Below are 23391 nucleotides of genomic sequence, written 5' to 3' on the forward strand. Positions count from 1 at the left end.
ACTCTGGCCTAGATTTGAGGCCTGAAAAATAGCATAAAATTTGTGTTCTATTAAAGTACTTTTCAGACAGAATTGACTTTGTCAAAGAACTCAAAACATTTTGACATGAAGATTTATTCCCACATTCTTGGGATAGATCTCCATTATAGAAATTATCAAATTATTATTATCTGCTTATATAAATTTATGAATGCTTCCTCTTGAAGGTAATCTCTTTGAGGACAAAAGCCATGACCTAGGTGTCTCTCTTTCCCCAGGTCCGGAATATGACAGCTACTCACTGTCAAGGAATTAATGAGTGTTTAGTACTATGCAGCACTGAGCATGTTCTCCTATCTCCTCAAAGAAGAGAGAGAACCCTTACATTTACTTATCAGAGAACTGAGAAAATGAAACCACATTCTTCATGTGTGAAGAATCAAGTCACATTGTACCCTAGGGACTCAGTAAGGCTACTCCATCTTGCAAAAAAAAGATATCTTACTAGAAATATTAAAATAAAATGTCAAGACATGTGTATTAAATTGGGTTGTATCAGAAATGTTTATTTTTTATTTAAACATGAAAAGGATATGTATCCATCCAATGTGGTTTTCAGAGCCTATGTTCCCATGTAGGGGAAAAAATTCTCCCTCACCATTCGCCTCCAGACCCACCCTTAGAGCTTTATTTTTTTAGCACAGTGTTTAGGGTGGAATGGAAATCCCTGTGGGATAGGAAACACTTTAACTGTAGCTATCAATCACTTATAATTTAATATGAATAAAAGCTCTCAGAGCAGAATTTTTATCAAAAGCACTGAGGATGTGAAGGTGTAGCTACACTTATATCAAGGATTATAAAGTAAAATGGAAAAAGAGCAGAGTTTTTCTGAAGTCACATTTCACATCTTCACTGACTTGCCTTGGGCTGGCCTTGACTGCAACCAGGAGGCCATTTGTCTGTGGGCATCAGGACCAACCCTCCCCTCCGAAGCAGAAACTCAAAATACACTGCAGTCTTCCACCATTCTTTCTGTGGGCCCAACGCACAGCTGCTGTTGCTTCCTCCTCAGTCTGGGGAATCACCCGAAGATCATTAGATTCAGAATGACTTGGCAAACCAAAATCTTAAGAGAGTGCAGTCGCGTGGCCCAGTCACTACTCCACAAGTCCTCGGTTGTGAGTCAGTCAGAGTACTTCATAGTCCTTAGCAAGTGATGTAATAATCTGGAGCCTGAGAATTGTGAAATCGAGGATTTGTCACCAATTAACCGTGTAACTGTAAGGCTTTGGTTTCCTTAAATGTTAAAAAAAAAAAAAAATAGGAGGTGAGGGGAGATATTGCATAATCAAATAATAGTAGGAAATACTGCATTAAAAGAAACTTAATGTGTTTTTCTTTTTTTTTTCATTTTGGGAATCCCCAAAGCCTATAATATGTTAATATGAACTGCAAATCTCCAGGAGGGGAAACAGTGTCCCATGTTTCCAAACCCATTTGATTTTGGAACCCTATTTTCCTTCTTTTTTTTTTTTTTTGAGATGAAGTCTCACTCTTTCACCCAGGCTGGAGTGCAGTGGCAGGATCTTGGCTCACTGCAACCTCAGCCTCCCAGGTTCCAGCGATTCTCCTGCCTCAGCATCCCAAGTAGCTGGGACTACAGGCACGTGCCATCATGCCCAGCTAATTTTTGTATTTTTAATAGAGACAGAGTTTCACCATGTTGGCCAGGCTGATCTTGGAACTCCTGACGTCGTGATTCACCCACCTCCGCCTCCCCAAGTGCTAGGATTACAGGCGTGAGCCACTGCACCCAGCTGTAACTCTATTTTCAAATATCATTTTTTAGAACTCGTATTCTACTGGTTACAATTTGGAAAATGCTAGACTAAATGATTCCCAAAGGCCTCCCAAGCAGTAATATTCTAAAATTTTACTCTATGATTCTTTTCTTCCCCCTCGAATCCTAATAAGGAACTCCACTTGAGATTCTGCATATCCAAACTCTTTGCAAACTTAAAAATACCAAAAAACTGTTAGCTATTATAACATGGGGGCAGGACCAAGGAGATGAAGCATATCCTCCTGTCAACACCCTGAGAACATGGGTAACAGTCTCCACTAGAAAATCTCTGACCTGCAATTATGATTTTTTGTAATGTGCTTAATTACACACTTAGAAAATAAATTCTAGAATTCCAGCACAATTTTTGTTTAAGGAAATAAGAAAATCCTTTGTTTTGCATAAATGGTGTTGTAACTAATTAAGGGAGAAATTAGCTGCCAGGTTACATGAAAAGACAAGACCTGATTCCATGACATCTTCTTTGCATTCATGAGAAGCGAACTGATGGTCTGCTGCCTGTGTGGTGTTTAGCTCAGCCTCCACCGACTGGGACTCATTAGCCAAGGGTTACAAAAAATGTAACCAATGCTTTTTCCAGATATTCCACCGCAAACCAAGTAAGATGGTGTCTGTCCCTTGCCTTGAAGGCCTGGGTCTGAGCCACTCACGATGCTCCCTCCAGCTCAGCCTGCAGCACGGGATTTTCATTAGATGGCGTTCCTTGTATTTAAGCAAGTCCTGCTGGGGTATAAATACCGCTCCTTTCTTTTTGGAGAAGTGAAGAAGGAGGTAAGCATGTTAATAAACAGCTATTCATTAACTTTTTAAATAATTTTAATGTTTAATAAACTTCTTGTTCTAGTCTTGTTTTTCCTAAGAATAAATCAACATATATTCCAAGTGGCTTTGGGAATTGGCTAAATATTGCCCGTGCTTTTTCCCTTAGTGAAAGTTCATCCCATTTTGTGATTTGAGAGGCTTATTCACAAGCAGCATTCACCGGAAGAGCCACAGAACTGCTGATGCTTGTAAGGCTCAAGATAATGGGATGTGAAATACAGACATTAGAGGCCCATGTGAACACAAAAAGCCACATGCAGCCCAAGAGCAGGTATAAATTTCACTGTTCTGAAATGCTATGGGCAGTCCCAAGGCCAGGGTGGGCAAAGGAGGCTCCCTCAATGTGGGATGCCCTCCCCAGCTCTCCCCGTTTTCCTCTTGGAGATACTCTGTTAGTTTAGAGAGCACTAACAGATTCTCTGTCTCTGGATGGCTGCTGTTAAAATCTACAAGAGTTTCTTACCTTACATTTACTTATCAGATTAAACTGTCCTTTCAGAGGAAGTAAGAAAATGAGACCACATCTAAGGAGCATTATTAGGGGGCATGAGATTGGATCTTGATAGGACCTGGGTGGCAGAGAGTGGCAAGGACTAGATACAAGGGCAGCCCACAGGATATTCACATTTCATGGGGCTTTGCCAACCAGAGCAGGAGTGAAGAAGTTAGAAGAGTATGTCAAAGAGAAATTCCAAAAGGGAACTCTGAAAAGGAAGGTGGCCAGCTTCACAGGGAAATAAGTGCTTCCCCAGCAAGCCCTGCCCAGCCCCCAAATCAAGCTCTAATGAGAGTTTTTCCAGTCCAAACAATATCCGCACTCTCAAGCAAGAAAACAAAAAGGGAAAACAGCAAACCTAAGTCACCTTAACAATTTAGCTCTTCCACGTACCCTGGACACAAGAAGGACAAGACTTTAGAGAGAATGACACAAAAGCACACATTTTCTCAACAATCAGAGGCTCCATACACCTGAACAGTTGCCAATTCAATTCAAGTAGAAATTTATGCCCCAGGGACAGTGACTTTGCTAGTGCCCAGAAGAGAGTGGAAGGGCTCTGGTGAGAGAGGTGAAAATTAAAAGTGACAGTATCATGTTTTGGAAACATCATTGTAAGGAAAATAATCAACAGGACAAATAAACTGAGGAACCAGACGCGTCTCTTAGTAAATTGGTTGAGAGAAAGGGAAATAAACAACTGAGCTGGGTAGCCTTGTTTTCCTCCCATTGAGACTATCTCCTCAAATATCACCCATCCATCCTCAGTAGTGAGAACTCCAAACCTTGGTGGTTCTGTACTTTTGCCACAAACTTTATTCTTGAGAAGCCAAGAGCAGGAGAAAACCTAACTTTATGTTTTCCTTTTTGAGAGAGCCTTGAACTTCCTTCTCAGAAATTTACTAAACAATGTAGAGCAGGCTTGGAGGTAGGTGGGTTTTTTTTGAAAGAAAGAAAGAAAGAAAGAAAGAAAGAAAGAAAGAAAGAAAGAAAGAAAGAAAGAAAGAAAGAAAGAGAAAGAAAGAGAGAGAGAGAAAGAAGAAAGAAAGAAAGAAAGAAAGAAAGAAAGAAAGAAAGAAAGAAAGAAAGAAAGAAAGAAAGAAAGAAAGGAAGGAAGAAAGAAGGAAAGAAGACTTCTGAACATCCAGGATGATATTCAGCCTGAACTGCGTTAAATTTCAATAAATAAATACATAAAATATATCATCTAAAGTCCTTACTATTAGACCACCAGAAACCTTAAAGGAACCCAAAATGTATAACCTTAGAGGAAACCCAAGGGCCACTTAAAGAAGCCTCATTTTACTGAACCACAGCATAGCTGATCGCTGATGCACCCTCAGAATTGCATATTTATACTCTTGTCTGCTAGTAGAATAGGTGGCTGGGCTTTTGTTTTGTTTTGCTTTAGCCAAGTGGAATGCATTTCTCTAGGAGCACAGCATATCTTGGACCTGGGTCTGGATAGAGCCCAAGGAATGCGAGATCAGAGAGTGCCTGAAGTTACCAGATAATGGCCAACAGGCAACGAAGCTTTTGATTCTGTAAAATAGAGAATTGGACTAGATGAACTCTAAGTGTCTTCCAGCTTGAACATTCTGTGATTCTATGCTTCCACCCCACATTCCATATTCATTGACAAACAAGGAAAATCCGATCTGCACTAGTGGTGGTTTTTAAAACCTCACGATTCTATAAAGCACCAGGAAAATGTGGTCATACCAGACATATTTAATTTGTGTGTATTTCATCATTGCAGAGCCCTTCCCAAATGCTAAACTGGGGCTAGGGTTCAAGGGTATTTGAAAAAAATTTTTTTAAAAATCTGGCCTTTAGGTTTGTGCTATATTAATCTATGGGAAAAACAGCAAAGATTGTTAGGGGGCTGTGATCCTGAGGACTATAATCAGATATACACTAAAGAACTCTATGATGAGAAAAAAAATCCTTGAGGGAAGGGTTTGGAAAGGGAGATCTGAATGGTCAGTGTCTGCAATGAACTAAATGTGTACTCACCTGCCCCCATTCATATGTTGAAATCCTAACCACCAAGGTGATGGTAGGAGGTGGGGCCTTTGGGAGATGATTAGGTTGTGAGGACAGATACCTTATGAATGGGATTAGTCCTTTTATAAAACAGACCTCAGAGAGGTTCCTCACTCCTTCCACTATGTGAAGTTACACAGAGAAGGCCATGTATGGAGAAGTGAGAATCTGTCAGCACCTTGATCTTAGACTTCCCAGCCTCCAGAACGGGGAGAAATAAATTCCTATTGTTTATAAGCCACCAATTATAGGAGTATTTTGTTATGGCAGCCTGAACAGACCAAGACAGGCTTGAAGTTATGTCCAGGTATTATTAAAGATCTTTTGGCTGAGGTAACAATATGTTAGAAAAACTAAAATGGTTTTGTTTGCAAAAACAAAATATATTTAGATAAGAAGAACAAAAAACTACATACTCATTTTTTAAACTGAGGTTTAGCTTAGATCCAGTAAAATTCACCCTTCTTAGTATACAGTTTTATGGGTTGACAAACACATATGATCATGTGTAACCAGCACCACAGTCAAGATAAAGAACAGTTCCACCATCCAAAAAAACTCCCCATGCCGGCCCCTGGCAGCCACCTACCTGTTCTATGTCTCTATAGTTTTCCTTTGAAAGAATGTCATTTATATGGGACAGTATTCAGCCTTTTAGACCTGGTATTTTCATTAGCATAATACATCTGAGATACATCCATGTTGTTGCATATATCAATAGTTTGTCCTTTTTGTAGCTGTGTATTATTCTATTGAATGACTTTATCACATTTGGGAAACATTTGGGCTATTTCCAGTTGTTGACAATTACAAATAAAGCCACTGTGAACATCCCCATACAGGTTTTTGTGGGAATGTAGGTTTTCATTTGTCTGTGGTAAATACTTAGGGAGGAACATTTCTAGGTTTGTATGCTAAGTGTATATTTAACTTTATAAGAAACTGCCAAATTGTTTCCTAAAGTGACCAAACCATTGGCATTCCCACCAACAATGTAAGAGGTCCAGTTCTTCTCCAGCCTCACCCACACTGGATATGAACAGTTTTCTCTTTAAGCTTTTTTAATAAGTGTGCATTGACATCTCATGTGGCTCTAATTTGCCTTTCCTTGCTAATTAATGATGTTGAGCATCATTTCATATGCTTACGTCCATCCATTTATTTCTTTGGTAAGGTGTCTACTCAAATCTTTTGCCTACTTTTTATTGCCTTTCAAATGTTCTTTTGTATTCTGGATATAAGTGTCTCATCAGATATGTGATTTGAAAGTATTTCCTGCAGCCTATCTTTTTATTCCTCTAACAGTGAATGTTGAAGACCTATAGACCACTTTGAAGCCCACTTTTGAGAGTTGATAGAAAATGGAGAGACAGTGAAAGCCCATATCTCTCATTTGATCTCCATCTTCTCTGTGGAGAATGTTCTTCAGAATGGATATTGTGCTACAAACACAGCAGGAGAGAATTAAGTTTATTAAACGTATTAAAATTTACATAAGTGCCAAGAGAACATTTACATTCGCTAAACAAGCTCTATAATGCTATCAGAGAGAATTTTAATGCCTGTGGCTGAGAGAAATGCAAATGTGATGTGTGCCCATGAGGAAATGGGAAAACCAATAGAGGATCAGGAGTATTGCAGACCCACCAAATGTCTTTCTTATTCCAAAACAGAGTGAGAGATGGAAATAGCACACACCAAAGGACAGTGAGCTATCCTCACTCAGAAGACGGAAACTAGTTTCTACTAGTAGTTAGCATGAGTTCATTAATAGGCCACATGAGATTAACCTGTTTTTCCTATTTGGCAGGCCAAAAGGCCACATGTAATAGCTATGGAACATGTAACAGCTGCATTTTACAAAGTCTCTCTAAATAGCTTAGTTGTTAATATGGGAAAACAAGGGAGATGACCATTTGACTAGTTGCATTTGTAATTTTTGAATAACTGTATGCTATGCAATAGTCATTTATCTGTGTATCAGTGGCAACCTAGAGAGAAATTTTCTTAATTATCTCATAACACATAATTTTATTAATAATTCATATAAAAATGTGGAAGATGGGTATCCCAAATTTGTAGATGGTTGAAAGCTGGAAATTATTATGAATGATTTAAGACCAAAAAAAGACCAAAAACAACTTCTCAAGCCAGGCTGAATACAATGAGATGAAATTTAAAGGAGACAATTTTAAAATACTTCACTGAAGTCCAAAAACAGTTTGAGTTCTGGGTAGTGAAGGACACAGGGCTCAGCATGAAAGGTGAAAACATGACTTATGGTTTGAAGGACACAGGACTCAGCATGAAAGGTGAAAACATGACTTATGGTTTAAATCAACAGCAAGCCTGAGATAAGCCAACAGTGAAATATAATGTCCAAAATTCCTAATATGCAATCTTGGGATATGTTGATGAACGTTTATCATTTTAGAGTGAAGAAGGATGATAGTTCTATTTGGCCAAACCCAGAGTTTTGTGTCCAGTTTAGGGCACTACACTCTAGGAAGCCTATAAACTGAGCATGTCCTGAGAACAAGAGTCTACCATATGATGTAAGCAATGATCAAGGAAACAGGAAATGATGGACACGTGAGGAGAGAAAAAGACTTTGGGACCCATAGTTGTTGACAAACAACAGTTGAAGGTTTGCATGGGATCGAAGAATCAGACTTGTTCGAGATAACTCCAAAAAGGTTATAACTCTAAGATAACTCCAGAACTAAGGCTAGGAGCAGAAAGGTCATGAAAGGAGAATATTTCTGACATAGTTGTTGAAATATGAGCTACATTGTTTTGAAAGTTAATAATTCTCTTAAGAGGAATTCAAGAATAAGCCAGATTATCTCTCAGAGGGGATGTCTGTATATGAAGGAGATTTAAAAACACAATGAATAGATGAATAAAATAACCACGAAAGTCTTATGTAACCTAATCACTATGAGATTCCATGATCATATGGTACTTGTTTGAACTCTCATTTTTCTGAAACTTGGGGTGGGGGAAGGAAAATTAACAAATATGTAGAGGGAAATAAGACCCACAGCTACAAAAGAATATTTGGAATCAATTTGGAAGTGCTTCCAATAAGTTACATTTGGACAGTTTGGGTTGTTTTTTAACTTTGCATCAAACTGAAGATTAGATTTTATGATTTTGTGAGTTGCAGGGATATTAAATTTTTTACATTGTTTCTTCCACTTGACATTCATAAGAAATGATAAGCAACTGAAATGAAAGTAATAAACAAATACAATGTTAAATACAGTGAGAATTTCCCATTAGACATAGTGGGAGCTTTAGAATTTTGTTGAAATTTAGGAAGAGAAAATAAATTAAAATTTGGAAGGGGGAAAAAGAGAGTGTACTGGTAGTTGGGCTCAATACTGATCAACATATTGATAATTCTCCAGAATAATCAGTGGAAAATCAGTGAGAATTCTCCATTGATTATTTTGGAAAATTAAGATGGAAAAAAATCACCTTAAATAGTGTAATAGCATATAAAACAAGATAATAAACTAAAATAACAAAGGAAATGTACATTGATACAAAAACGTGTATAGAACTACATAGTAAGGAAACTGAAAACCATCAAAATCTTGTCAATAACAATTGATTGCACGCCTTCTCTAAAAAGGATCGGCACTCAGTATTGCCAGGAAATCATCCCAGAATCAGATTGCTCTGGACTGATAGAGCCCAACTGGTTAAACGGCTAAAAATAAGCAATCAATTCATAAGCTGAAAAGTTCACATGCCTTGCGGGTAGAAAATGAGAGTGCCAGACACAAAAAGAACTGAATGAAAATTTCCCAGACCTTGTGATTCTTGGTGCCACAATCAACATCATGTAGTGCAATGACATGCTGTGTGATATATCATGCATGTATACATACACACATACACACACATAAATACGTACACATACATGTATGTATAGGGCTATATGTAAACACATGCACATACTTTTTTCTGCCAATTCCTTTTTCTTTACCCTCGCCACTCAAGTCTACACTGGGAATAAAAATGTAGATCTTGCACATACATAAGTAAGCCTTAAGTCATGGAATTCATTCATGAGTTTACAAAGTGTAAATATATCATAACTACACTAGGAGTTAACAGTCTTATTGGCTCTGTCATTATAGCTTAACTAAATCTAAAAATCCTTCAGGGAAATATTCAGGGAGGGCTGTAAATCAAGGTAGTCACCTAAGCAAAGGGGGAAGAATTTCTTCCAGGGATTTGGAAGGACACTTGGTAAAAGTACATTCTCTACCATCTAAATGTCTTCATATCAGACATTTTATCATTATCATTCTTTTTAAGCTAAGCATTGTCTTCCTCCTATAAATTTCTTTGAAAATCAAAGGGATAGCATTAGGAGATATACCTAATGTTAAATGACGAGTTAATGGGTGCAGCACACCAACATGGCACATGTATACATATGTAACTAACCAGCACGTTGTGCACATGTACCCCAAAACTTAAAGTATAATTGAAAAAAAAGAAAATCAAAGTTCCTAAAGTATGGGTTAAATCATTAAGTTCTAAAACCTAAATGCCAATTTGATTATCAATTTCTTTCCTAACCAGCAAAGAGAGAGAAGAATGGGTGAACCCCAGTTATACATCACAATTGTCAAGGGAAAGAGGAGAAGGGTCCAAGAGATAAAGGGCATGAGAAGATGAAGTAAATAGAAAATATCTCTGACAAACTTCATTTCCCTTCATACCTTTGCTCCAGCAGATTCTGACCTTCATAATGATCATTCCCCAAGTCATCAAGCACAATGCAACATGATAGAGCTGTTTATACCTTAGCAATAATAAAAATAAACCAAGCTATGAAAAATGGCTTAATCTTTTCATTTCAGGTTAACTTTAAAAAGCATTCTAAAGACAATCCCTCCTGTTGATCAATTCACTTTTATTCTCTTGTTTTTTGTTTGGTTGTTTTTGTTGTTTTTGGAGACAGGGTCTCACTCCGTCATTTAGGCTCACTGCAGCCTTGACCTTCCAGGTGCTAGTTCTCTTCTTACCTCAGACTCCCAAGTAGCTGGAACTACAGGTGCATGCCAATGCAGCCAGCCAGCTATTTTTTTTTCTTAATTTTTGTAAAGACAAGGTCTCACTATGTGGCCAGGCTAGTCTTGAATTCCTGACCTCAAGTGATCCTCCCTCCTTGGCCTCTCAAACTGTTACGATTATAGGAGCAAGCCACCACACCCAGCCTCACTTGTTTTTTATGAACAACCCTAAAATGGCATATTCATCATGCACCTGTTGTATTACAGAGGTGACTTCATGTGGCAATCTATAAAAAATTCTCACAAATATCACCTTCTCCATGAAGCTTTCTCTGATTCCCCAACCCAGATCCCCAATCATCACTCTTCATGCTACTTGAGGGCTCTGTTAGCCCTTCCGTTAGAACTTTTTTCACCGTATTGAACATTTAAACTTACCACTCCAGTTAGATAACAATCTCTTTGATGTCCCCAGCACCTAGCCCAGAACCTGGCACAAGGACGGTGTTTAACAACAGTGTGACACATGAATGATCAACTACCAAAATACTTGTTACATTGTAAATGTGTGTTCTTTGACTATCTCCCTGACTATGAGCTCCTTGGCATATACCCTTAATTATAGGACAGGCCTGTTCAGCAGTGATGCTTCCTCCAAAGTATCTCTTTTGGGTCAGATGTAACTATCTTATCTTTGATAAATAGTAGGTAGTGATCCTGCACACCAGGAAGATGGATTAGATGACTTCTTTGGGATTTTCCTTCACAGAACCATTTCAGAAACATTAACAAGCAGATATTACACTAACTGGAAACTCAGGCAGCAATTACAATGTCTTCTTTTGCCATCACTGCCTTCATTTAATTCTTACAAAAATATCAATGTGTTTGGGGAGGTTCCAAGGAAATGAACCAAACCTAGTTAGTCAGAACAACTCAATCCTCCTTTCTTTTGAGTCTATATCCTCTTAGTCTACAGACCGATGTAAAAATCATTTCCCTCCTGGAAAAGAGTCTGCTTCTGCCAAGCCAAACAGCAGGCACAAAAGCAAATGGAGCTGGGGCCCTGGCTCTGCCTCCAGGCCCTACCTTTGGCAATAAGCATTTTTTACCTTTGCATCCTGCGCCTTCCACAGGATGCTCAGTAACCTCTCATGGAGCTTCCAAGTTCTTTGGCAAATGCTCATCATGGCCAGTTGGATTTCTCTTAAAGGGTTTAAATTTTTCCACCCTACCACCTAGTCATGAAGAAATTCAGAAATTATTAAGCTTCTGGAATCAATGGCTTCTTTTTTATATAAAAGAGAATATCTTACTATGCAATCTCTGACTAAAATAGTATATACTTTAAGTGTCAGCAAATGTCAGTGTTCACTTTGGGATGGTACTAGATACTTTAAGTACTTGTAGTAGGACTGAAATGTAGCAGGACTGAAACTTGTAGTATATATGACAATTCAGATATATCCTATATTTTTTTGCCATTGTCTATAACTTTTTTTCCAGAACACATTTTTAGGCAGGAGGGAAAACAAAACCCTTCTCTTTCAAATTAGAATGACTTCCTTTGAGTTAATTCAGTCAACTGAAAGTGTCTCACTTATTTAGGAGTTTCTCCCTCCTGCTCCATCTTCGAAAGATGGCATCTGCATAGTGGGGAGACTCCGCATATCCTCCATGGCTGTTTTCTTCCCTGTCTACCACATAGCAGTAGATCTGGTCTTGCCCTTAGGAATCCTTCCTTGGTATCTGTTGAAATGAAACCAGTGCCTGGCATAGATCAGTTTAACACCTTCTGCCACTTCCTTGTCCTGTTTTTAGTGCTTAGGTGTCTACTTGCCAAGGGATACAGAAATATTTAGAATCCCTAAAGGCCACACTCAGACTACAGGTTACCAGCACATCACGTGTGGCCTGTCTAACCTGGCTGCCATCATAAGACTCCAATACATATGGAAAGAAACAAATTCTCTAAAGGGCTGACTTCAATGTTCCCTGTTTGAAAAGTGAGGAGCAAGCCTCCCTATGCTGGGAGTTTCCCAAAACTATCTGGGTATTTCTGCCTTTCACTCCCACTCCTTAGGGTTTTGGCCAAGAGAGGAAAAGTAGGACAATAACATCTGCTTTCTTGTTTCTCTTCCTCTTACCTTTTTCTGTTTATGGGAAAACAAAACAAGTAAAAACAAAAACCTAAGTACCTTGATGAGAACTTTCCTTAAAACAGACTCCAATATTTCTATGCAATGGCTTACAACAAAACTCTCTGAAGGAAGTATGCAAGGATTGGTTTTTGATGTTTATTGTGGGAGAGAGTTAGAAATTTAATAAATTCTTTTCTTCCTCAAAAAAAAAAACTAGATATCAAAACCATCCTAATACTATGGACTCAAAAACTCATCTTTGAGACTCATTTCCAAGGCAAAAAACCTTCTTGGCTTAATCTTTTTTTTTTTTTTTTTAAGACAGGGTCTCATTCTGTTGCCCAGGCTGGAGTGCAGTGGCACGATCTCAACTCACTGCAACCTCTGCCCCCAGGTTCCAGCAATCCTCTCACCTCAGCCTCCCCAAGTAGCTGGGGCTACCAGTGCACGCCACTATGTCTAGCTAATTTTTGTATTTTTTGGTAGAGACGGAGTTTCACCATGTTGGCCAGGCCGGTCTCCAACTCCTGACCTTAAGTGATCCGCCTGCCTCGGCCTCCCAAACTGCTGGGATTACAGGTATGAGCCACCATGCCTTGGCTTAGTCTTAATGAGAGGAGGCCTAAAGGAAAAGATGATTCAAGAGAGAATGAGGTTGGGCACAGTGGCTCACTCTTGTAATCCCTGCGCTTTGGGAGGCCAAGGCAGGTGGATCACTTGAGGTCAGGAGTTCGAGACCAACCTGGCCAACATGCTGAAACCCTGTCTCTACTAAAAATACAAAAAATTAGCCGGGTGTGGTGGTGGGTGCCTGTAATCCCAGCTACTCGGGAGGCTGAGGCAGGAAAATCACTTGAATCCAGGAAGCAGAGGTTACAGTGAGCCAAGATAGCGCCACTGCACTCCAGCCTGGACAACAAGAGCAAAACGCTGTCTCAAAAAAAAAAAAAAAAAAAAAAAAGAGAGCGAGAGAGAGAATGAAAAATGTAACTGATAAGTACTTTTTAAATTGATACACTTTTAGATTTCTGATAATATAAAAAACGGAGAAATTTTGTATTAAATCACACTTATTTTCTACCATGTAGTCTACTATAAAGAGACATAAAATGGAAAAAGGCTTGACAAACTATAAATAAATAGAAATAATTTCCCTAAAAACATCTGGATGTGATGTTTTAAGGTAAAACTTGCTATTTATCAATAAATAAACTCAACCAAATTGTCTTGGGCCTATCATATGCCAGGCACTGAGGATAAAGAAATAAATAAAAATCAAAGTCAGAAAAAAAAATCAAAGTCATAATCATAGCTATTTTCATGCTTGTTCCTGATTATATTATTCTGTTATTCCTTTTAAAATCTATCGAATACAGACACATACTTCTACATAGATAAATATTTACATCTATATTCTGTACTAACAGCAAGCGAATTACAGTACCTTTCTCTTTTTCAAATACTGTGACAAGAAGGAAAAAGTATTTATAACCTTATACATAGACAATAAACTGAGATTGAAATTTTGGGTCATCTGCCCAAGGTCACTGAAGTTATAAGTTGAGACTTAAACCCAGCTCACTTGACAATCGGTCTGCTACTTCTTCCACTGCACCATTCTGCATCTCCTTGTAACCAAATATATCCATGAAATAGTTTAATTTTCCCCAAAGAGCCAGGAAACATGATTCAGAACCCTATATATTGTAAGCTGGTTCTAGGATAGTTATGGGACTGAAAGGGACAAAGACAGACTCCCTGTCCCAGTGTATTCTGCACACTGCTGCCTGCCAGGTTAATTATGCTTGACCCTTGTTTCTTAGTATTTTTATATGAATAGAACCTCTGTATTTTAGCTAGACACCTGCCCTCTCCATCCTGCTTTCCTGTAGCAGTCATATGGAAACAGAAGCAAGCTGTCACAGACCATGTGAACAAGAATGAGCCCTAGGGATGGTGAAGTAGTAAGATGGGAAGATACCGAAGCCCTGACTCTGTGGAGCCTATCTACCAGCCTGGACTGCTTAGGTCTAGACTGTTAATAAACTGAGAAATAAACTTTTATCTTGTTTAAGCCACTCTTACTGATGGTTTCTGTTAGACCAGCTGAACCTTTAATTAATACGTTTATCTTCCCTAATCACTCTTTAACATATGTTGACATTCAGATACCATTGACTGTTCTCTATTGCCTACAGTATGAAATCCAAACAGCATTCAAGGGCTTTTATAATCCGGCCAACACTTACCTTCCTCTCATTACTTCCTCTACTTCTTTTCTCCCCATCAGACATGGATTCATTGTTTCTTGAACATTCCTCCACTATCCATCCTCCCCAAAGACTCTCCACAATGAACTCTAATTTCTGAAACCCCCTTTATTCTTTCAGTGAACTCTTTACAGCCCACCTTTGAGCCCACAGTATCCTATGCCCAGAAAATGCTTAATAAAGATTCTTTTGTTGAAAAGGGGAAGGCAGAGGAGGAGGGTAGAAGAAAGAGAAGGAAAAGGAGGAGGGGTATGGGGGATATAAGAAGAAAGAGTAGGAGAAGGGGAAAACAATTGGAAATGGGTGACTATTGTGCTTTGTTAATGTTGATAATGTTGAGGAGCAATATATGCAATGGGTTCAAAAATAAAATGTAAAGCTATGAAAGCATGAGAGGAAGTCTGTGGCCATAAGCATGTTTTGTATACTTTTATGAACTTTCTATTTGAGTGTTTTTTATTTATTTCTTTGGAAAACAATTAGGCAAGTGAGAAACATTAAGAAATTGGTTTCCACTCATTTACTGAGCTATTTTCTCCTCATGTAGCATAATTTGAATAAACCACAAATTAATTTTCTATCAATGGTGCCAAAATGTCTTTGAGCATTTTAGGATTCTCAGAGTGGCTATTTGAAACTTTATTTATTTTTCAGCATATTGCTGAAATAAAAATCTCAGCATATTGTTATAGTTGAAAGAAGCTCCACTCTGTTTTCATTTAGGACTTTCTGTGTTGTTTTCCCCAAAATAAAACAATAGCTGTGTCTAGGCAACATACAAAATTATCAGGGAAAGTTGATTTGAAATATTGAAAAAGATAAGGTAGGAGCATCAGCAAAGAATCCTATGAAAAAGTGTAAGTTCATAAAAAGGAAAATTTCATGAAGTGTTATAGGTTATACAGGTTATATAGTTTATTATAGGTTAACTAAATGTATTAACTTCAATCCGTGTGTAAATAAGACTGAGTCACCGGAATTTTTCTTCTGGCTTTAAATTTCCATGTCTTTATCCCCAAATATATATTCCTAAGTATTCCCAATACTCTTGAAGAGTACAACCTTATGAGTGAGAAGTTATCTCTAGTTTTCCCAAATAGCAAAGGCAACAGGTGTCCCTCACGGTAGCTAACAGAATAAGTACTATATGCCTCTACATACAAAGAATGGGGCTTCCTTTGTCAAGCAGTGGACCCAAAGCAACTGTATATGCAGTCTACTTGGTATCAGATTTAGCCTGAGGATAAAGATAATGTGAGCCATTTTAGGGGAGGGGCAGGTTAATCCTCTTGTTCTCTGCGGCCAGGAAAAGGCAAGCCCTACAGAGAGGAAGACCTAATGTGTATATTTATTGTGTTGCTATTACAGTCTGTTACATACCTTGAACTGGAATGTTTGCATCCCACCCAAATGTTGGATCATCAAAAGCAGACTCAAGTCTGCTTTGGATTTGTATTTTCCAGGCCCACTGCACTTGTACCATGGTTTACTGAAATATGAATCAAAGATACAAACACCTTACACTCCCTTCTCTACCAGATCGAAATTATAATTATTATTTAATGCCAAGAACTCTTGTTATGTTATTCAAGCTACTTTTTGAATAACAACAATATCTTACATTTGTATCAAATTTTGTAGTCTCAAGTTCATTATTTCATAATGCAGGTGCAGTTTCTGTATAATTCTCTTGTTAAATTTTTGGAAAATGTGTCATCTCATGTTGCGAATGATTTTATTTAGTACACATTTAATTAAATAAATCTTCATTAATTGAGCACCTACCTTTCAAGCTCATGTCACCCTGTAAACATATTTACAAATGTTCTTCCATTGCAGCCTCAGACAAATGGAACATATCATAAATCCTATGTCTGTCACATGAATAAACTTTATTACTCTACATGATGTTTCCAGTAAAAGAAAAGAGGTTAAGGACATATCTAATACAATTAAGATTTGGACAGCTATCAAAGGTTTTCCTTGAATGTGGTTCTATAAGTTGGGGTAAACTTATAAGCTTTTTCTGCTTAAATAGCTTCCCATTTCCAATTACTAAATATGTCATAAGAGAGTTCTTATGTCATGTTACAAATACATTTATCAAAACTGTATAAGAGCATTGCTTTCTTTTACATAAGGGAATACCCTCCCCTGATACTTTGGGTTTACATTAATCTTCTCATGGTTCCCACAGCAAGAAGCTATCCTTATGTGCCCTCAGCTTTTGTAACTACTTGTTACCCACTCTTCTTGTTCCACAGGCACGCCTTAAGGTCTTTTAGCCAACATTGACTTTTGCCTCCCCGCTGACCCTTTCCCTGGAATACACCCTTGTCTCATCTATTGCTCCCAGACAATCCGCTCTTCTCCATAGTCAGTATGTCCAAACAACTCCAATTTGTACTCCATGACCTTTCCAACAACCCACACACCCTCTTAAATGGATGTTTTACTCATACAGTCATGATGCTTTTCTTGTTTCCCTAGGATTCTCTGTATTAGATAGTTTAGAGAACAGTGCCCCAGTTTTTTAATTATAGGATTAAGAACTAAGATTTATTGGATGCTGCAATGTGCCAGGTATCATGATAAAAATCTAATTTAAACTCCATTACAATTTTTGGAGGTTAGTATTAACCCCACTATATGGATGAGAAAACAGCCTTGGACAGTTTAAATAACTTGTCCAAATGCATTGCTCATGACAGGTCAAACACAGACTTTAACTTGAATCTATCAGACTCTGTATCATTCATTCATGGTGTAGCCAAGAACATAATACCTGTGTTTTTTAACTCAGAAATTCAAGAGGGTGTTTACCACAGGGTATTAGTCACAAAGGTGTTAGAAGATTCCAAAGAGTAAATATTGGAAGAGGAAGCAACCAGGAATTTTCAACTGGAGACTATCATCCCCAGAGTTGGACAAATAAAGGAAGAGACGAGGTTACTAAAGCTCAGGAGGTATATGCCGTAGAAGCTGAAATGAAACAGACTCAGACAGTGGGAGTTGGGGCCATGGAAGAACAAGCTGCCTGGCAGGAGCTGGAGTTTCACAAGAGACACAGTCACTACTAAAAGCAAAGAGATATGGAGGCAAGCACCCTAGGTTATCTCTTCCTCCCACCCTCCTATCTCCTACCAGTGCCCTCCAATGCCACTTCTAGGGAGAAGCTGATTAGCAAGGAAGTCTTGGAACTAATTCACAAGAATAGCTTCTCTCCAATACAGAGAGGGATACAAGGGAAGGAACTTGAGAATAAACAGGCAAAGGCTCACTCGACTCCAAAGCTCATGTTAACCTCATTAAGCTATGTCGCCTACACTCCATCATTTACATCCAGTAGTGTTAACTGACTGTAGCCTACAGCTATGACAAAAACAAGCTATCCATTTGCCAATATCATAATGCCTTTTCTGTATCTTAAGCATTACCAAGCACCTCACATAGTGACTAGAACACTGTGGGCACACTGACCATTAGTTTGCTTTTTTCCCCTCTCAAATGTTGACTAAGCCAATCAAATCATCTATAGGAAGAGTAAGTGTAGGCATAAGGAATGGATCTCAAGTAACTAAATACCAAAAAGATAGAAAATTATTTTCCATGATACAAGAAAGACAGGAGACCAGCATAATTTTTTTCAATTTTGGCCTTCATGTAACATTGTTTTATGAATTTATTGCTAAATCAGTTTGATGACGCAGATGACCAGATTACTATGCAAGCCAAAATGCTGTCTAGGTAGCCTGAGAGGCCTTTAGACAGCTGACTGTTACTTACTACCCAGCCCCAACCTCTCTCTTTCTGAAGAGAAAAGGTCAACACCACTTTAATGCTGTAGAAAAGTCACTTGCTCAGCTTTTGGTACAACAATTGATATTATTTTTGGAATTCATTACTTCTCAAGTGTCCTTTATTTAATCTATTTCACATTCATAAGGAGCATAAAATCCAAAACCAGCATAGACTCAATTATCCTCATTACTTGATCTTAAATGTAATTCCCTAACATATGGAAGAGGGAACATTTTGGGAAAACGTTAATGGGTCTGAAGCATCAGGGTGACCAAGTTCTCAAAGTTGGATACTCATCCAAACATATTTAATCCCCCTCATTATAAAAATTACACTAGAAATTTCATGAGAACCATCTTACTAGCAGAATTCTAGGTATTTCCTGTTCCCAAGGGCAGAGAAATACTGCAAAATCAACATTTTTAAAATGACATTTCAGTACTGTCTCTCTTGGCTGAAAACAGAAAAAGCAAGAGACACATAAAAATGAAAAAGAAAATAAAGGTTAATTAAACATTTTCAATGCTTAAATAGTTGATTTTTATGTTAACCTTTATGCAAATTTGTATTTTATCCAAATGAATTTGCTATCCTTGGTGACAACATCATGAATACATTAAACACATCTGCTTCCTCTAAGTTTAATTCTTCCACAGTTACTCTAAAGAGAAATGAGTATTATCATTTCAGTGTAAAGACCAAACATCATTTGATTCAACTGTTTGGCTGTTTCTGCATTTTAGAAAAAAAAAATTCTGTCTTCTATCACTCATTTTGAATACAATCTTAGATAAGCTCAGTTGAACTGGTGGCAGAGTGTAATGTTTGCTGAAGTCTGTGAAATGAATTCACTTTGAATATGATCTCTTGGTCTGAAAGTTGAGTATCAAGCCAGCATAAACTCTTCTAGCAGTAAAGTTATAAATTTCTCTCAATTTGAAAAACTCCCACCCCACCACCACCACCACTCATAACACACGCACACACACACACACACATGCACACACACACACACACCCTCCATCACATTACCTAGAAGCCTCCTCCTATAAAGTAGAGCAGGCTGCTCCTTTGTGCGTTTGTTCTCAAATCTATTCTTCCCTGGCACCATGTTTTGCCCTGTAACAAGGATGTGCTGACTCCTGCAGGCTGCCTTCCCCAAGTTCCCAGTGGGCCTCTGGCATTTGCTAAAGAGAAGTAACTTGTGGGAAAATTGGAGAGCAGGAAAAAAGGAAATGCCCGATATTTCTACCTCTCTGTTTTCTTCAGGCTGTGTCTCCAGCATGCCTTCATGGCAGGAAAGGCCAGCCACAGTTCCAAATTCCACTGGATGACCCTCAATCCCTGGGATCCCATAAAAATGTCCCTCCCTTAGTCTCTCTTGGCATGGCATTCTTTGTTGCTAATCTCTGGGTTGCCTCTCTATCTTCTGTTTCATTTCTCAGATCTCTCATCATGCATATAATCAAGTCCTTCTATTAAGCTTCCACTATTTTACATACTTAGGGAGTTTCCTGTGTTCCTCCTTGGAAACTGACTAATACAGTTTCAATCAAAGCTGACAAGGATTATAACTCATTGTTTTCTGTTATTCTTAACATTTGCTTCTTAGAAACATAAACTGTGAGAGAAAGTAAGAAAAGAAAGAAGAGGTGAAGAAGAGAAAAGAGGAGAGGACAGAATGGAAGAGAAAAAGGGAGGGTGGAGAGGAGAGGGGAGGAGGAAAGGGAAGGGGAGAGAACTCTTCCCACGTGCCTACAAAGGTTCAGTGTCGTTCTCTGTGGAGATTACTACCTGGATCTTTTTGTTTCTTCCCCACTTACCGCGAAATGCAATGGATTTGGAAAATATTGGCTATAACATTCTCCACCCCTCTGCAGAGTCTCTGCTCTTCTTGTAATCAGAACAACCTATCCCTCAACACAATCCCCACCAGAATGCCACTTCTCACAGCAAAGATGGGAATAGTCCATGGCTGACTGATCCATCTGAGGTTCTAAGTCAGAAGCTATCTCTGCTCTGCCCCTTTTCATGGAGAAGCAAGAGCCTGGAATGGCCAAGAACTCCTCAAAAAATTCAAGAAGTTCAGTTGCTTAAAGGAGCAACATGATATCCTATGATGCACAGACTCGGGCCTGAGAAGCCTCATTTCTGGCACTGCCGGCCCTGAGAACTCCAACACGCCTGCCAAGGGAGTTGCCTCCAGAAGCTCCCAAAACTTAGTCTGCAGAAGGCATGAGCATTTCTCCCCAACTCCGCACTTCACTTTCCACCTGGGCTCCAAAGAATCTCTGCTTGCCAAAATCTCCAACACTCTCTCGAATAGCCAGTTCTTTGACACTCACTTCTCTAACAATAGGAATTGAAAACAGTCCACTGAAGCAAATGAGAGTGGCCATCCTCATCTTCTTGCTTCCGCCTTCCCTTGTTCAATCCTACATCTGCTTTCCCCCAACACCAAAACAAAACAAAAATGACAGCGGATATCAAGAAATGTAAAAAGTTCCTTAGCAGTAATGAGTAAAGCAACTATAAAGGACAGACCTTCTTTAGGAAGTCATGTGAGATTCAACCTCAGACCTCCGTATATTTCTGCGTTCTGAGAAAAATGAGTGTGTACATATGAGTGACACCACTCTATGTACAAAGTGCCATGGGACAGCATGGAAGAGAGAAGCCAAGCCTGCTTCAGAGGCATTAAAGACAGGCCTCTGTCCACACTTCTGCTGCAGCCAACAGATCAAGAACACAAGGGTCAAAAATCACATTCACTTTGGCTATAGTACCTTAGTCAGTTCAGGTTGCCATTACAAAGTATCATACACTGGGTGACTTATAAGTAAGAAAATTTTATTTCTCACAGTTTTGGAGACTAGAAGTATCCAAGATCAAGGTGCCAGCATGGTCATTTCCAGTAAGAACCCTTTTCTGGGCTGCAGACTGCCAGCTTCTCCTTGTGTCCTCACATGACAGAGAGAGGACTAGGAAGCTCTCTGCTGGAGTCCCTTTTATAAGGGCACTAATTTCATTCATGAGGGATCCACCCTCATGACCTAATCATCTTCCAAAGGCCCCACCTCCTACTGCTAATACCCTCACATTGGAGGTTAGAATTTCAACATATGAATTCAAGGAGGACACGGAGAATATAGGGATTAAAGGAATTCAATTACTCTTTTACTTTTCTTGTTTCCCTCTTTGGGCTTTTATTGCTGTTGTTGCTTCTGTTCATTTTTCATAATAATCAAGTTCTGTGAAAAAATTCTGTTTGCTGTAAATAAATGCTCTTGTTGCCAAAATTTCTTACTGTGAGAAGTATTACAAAGTAGAAGAAGGAGCTGGGAAAAGAGAAGTTAATTCTGAGTTTGTGGGCCTGATAATTATTCTTATATTTGTAATTTGCAAAGCTTTTATGAAATACTCTGATTTCTTTTTTTTCTGGTGAATTTTTTCTCTACTTTTTAAATAAAGGCATCAATATTTATAAATAACTACTGGCTGTGTTGATTAAATAGAGCAGCCTAGACATCCAGGCCTTGGAAAGTAAATTGGTCTTAGTTTTTGACTGGTCAATTAATCTTGAGACTTAGCACTCACAGACTAGTACCTGCACTTTAATTCAATGTTATCTTTTTGGGGTTTTCTTTCATTCTCTCTCTCTCATTGATGCTATAAAATTCCAGTGCAGGCCTAATCTTTAACAAATACATAGCTAGAATGCTTTATTCCTTAGCTGCATGTACATTTAGCTTATGAGAAAGAATGATACTCACAGTAATGTGAAGAACTTCCGGAGGGGTCTCTATGAGCAGAGATTTCCATATTAGTCCCTTTCAGGGGGGAAAAAACAAGTCTAGGTTGCATACTTGAAATGTTTTCATTCGGCAGCTTCACATGCCAAGCTAAATCCGCTTTCTACTTCCCTAGTCAAATCTCTGAGATTTGTAAGGACTGTGGACTTTTTCAACTGGTCAGCCCCTTTTTGGAGTCAGATGTTCCTATCCTAAGCTCTAAGTTCAGTTGTACAAAATTAACCACCTATACTATGGGCAGCTTTCTGTCAGCCAGGTTTATGTGGGCTCAATCTCTGTCATTCTTCTTGGACTGGAGGTTTGAAAAATCAACCCAAGGCTACTTTGAATCTCTGAGTTAGCCCATTCTTCACTTCGGTTTCTGTAAATTAGCAAGTCATCCTGCTACACTAACCTCCTGGCTATAGACCACAGTATTGCATTAGAAATGCAAAGGAAAGTAATTTCTGCTACTACTTTTCCCATATAATATAAAGCAAGACAAAGCAATATCATAGAGGGTTATAGGGAAGAAGCTATGGGTTTTTGAATTCAGACAAAGCTAATTTTGAATGCTAGTAACACCTGATATGAGCTACAAGCTCTTGTCTCAAAACCTTAGTTTCTTATCTGTGAAGTGGAGATATTAAGAACTGTGCTACTGAAATTGTTACGGAAATTAGAGATGACAAACAGTAAGTAAAGCAGTTGCTACTGTTATTAATATTAATAGTGTGTCTTCAGTGAGAAACACAAACAGACTTCTATTAGATAATGGCACAACTGAGAAAAGAAAATATGCACATGGGAATATAAAATGGACAAATATCACTGCCCGGGGGCTTTACCCAGGCACAAGCAGATATTCTACGGCCATGTGTTGAGAAGCCTATAGCCCTCCCAGGAGGGAGGCACACTGTTGAAATGACATGCCAGGAAGTTAGGGAAGGTAACTATCACATAACTGTACAGCTTTAATGTAGTTTCATCAAGTGAGTGCCACAGCAGCCTTTCACTAAATAAAGGAGAAAAGTGTCTTTCCCATGTGAGTGACAGAGGCTGTGGTGGCTGGCCAGGGTATAGAGTAAGTCTGCAGTAGCAAACACTCAGCAGCACTCATACCCCAGGCTACATCCAAAACC

The 23391-nt window shown here is 38.7% G+C and overlaps 2 long non-coding RNA genes across 3 annotated transcripts in view; both read right to left on the minus strand.

The window, feature by feature from the left end:
- LOC134735473 (uncharacterized) overlaps positions 1-23391 on the minus strand; it is a 303786-nt gene that overhangs the window by 159854 nt on the left and 120541 nt on the right. The window lies entirely within an intron of this gene.
- Positions 2232-16142, minus strand: LOC129471360 (uncharacterized). The gene is made up of 3 exons (XR_008653564.2): positions 16038-16142; positions 9953-10035; positions 2232-2593 (listed from the first exon to the last, which is right to left on the minus strand). It is a non-coding gene; the product is annotated as an uncharacterized lncRNA (long non-coding RNA).

The sequence above is a fragment of the Symphalangus syndactylus genome, chromosome 21 (genome assembly GCF_028878055.3).
Source record: "Symphalangus syndactylus isolate Jambi chromosome 21, NHGRI_mSymSyn1-v2.1_pri, whole genome shotgun sequence".
Lineage (NCBI taxonomy): Eukaryota > Metazoa > Chordata > Mammalia > Primates > Hylobatidae > Symphalangus > Symphalangus syndactylus.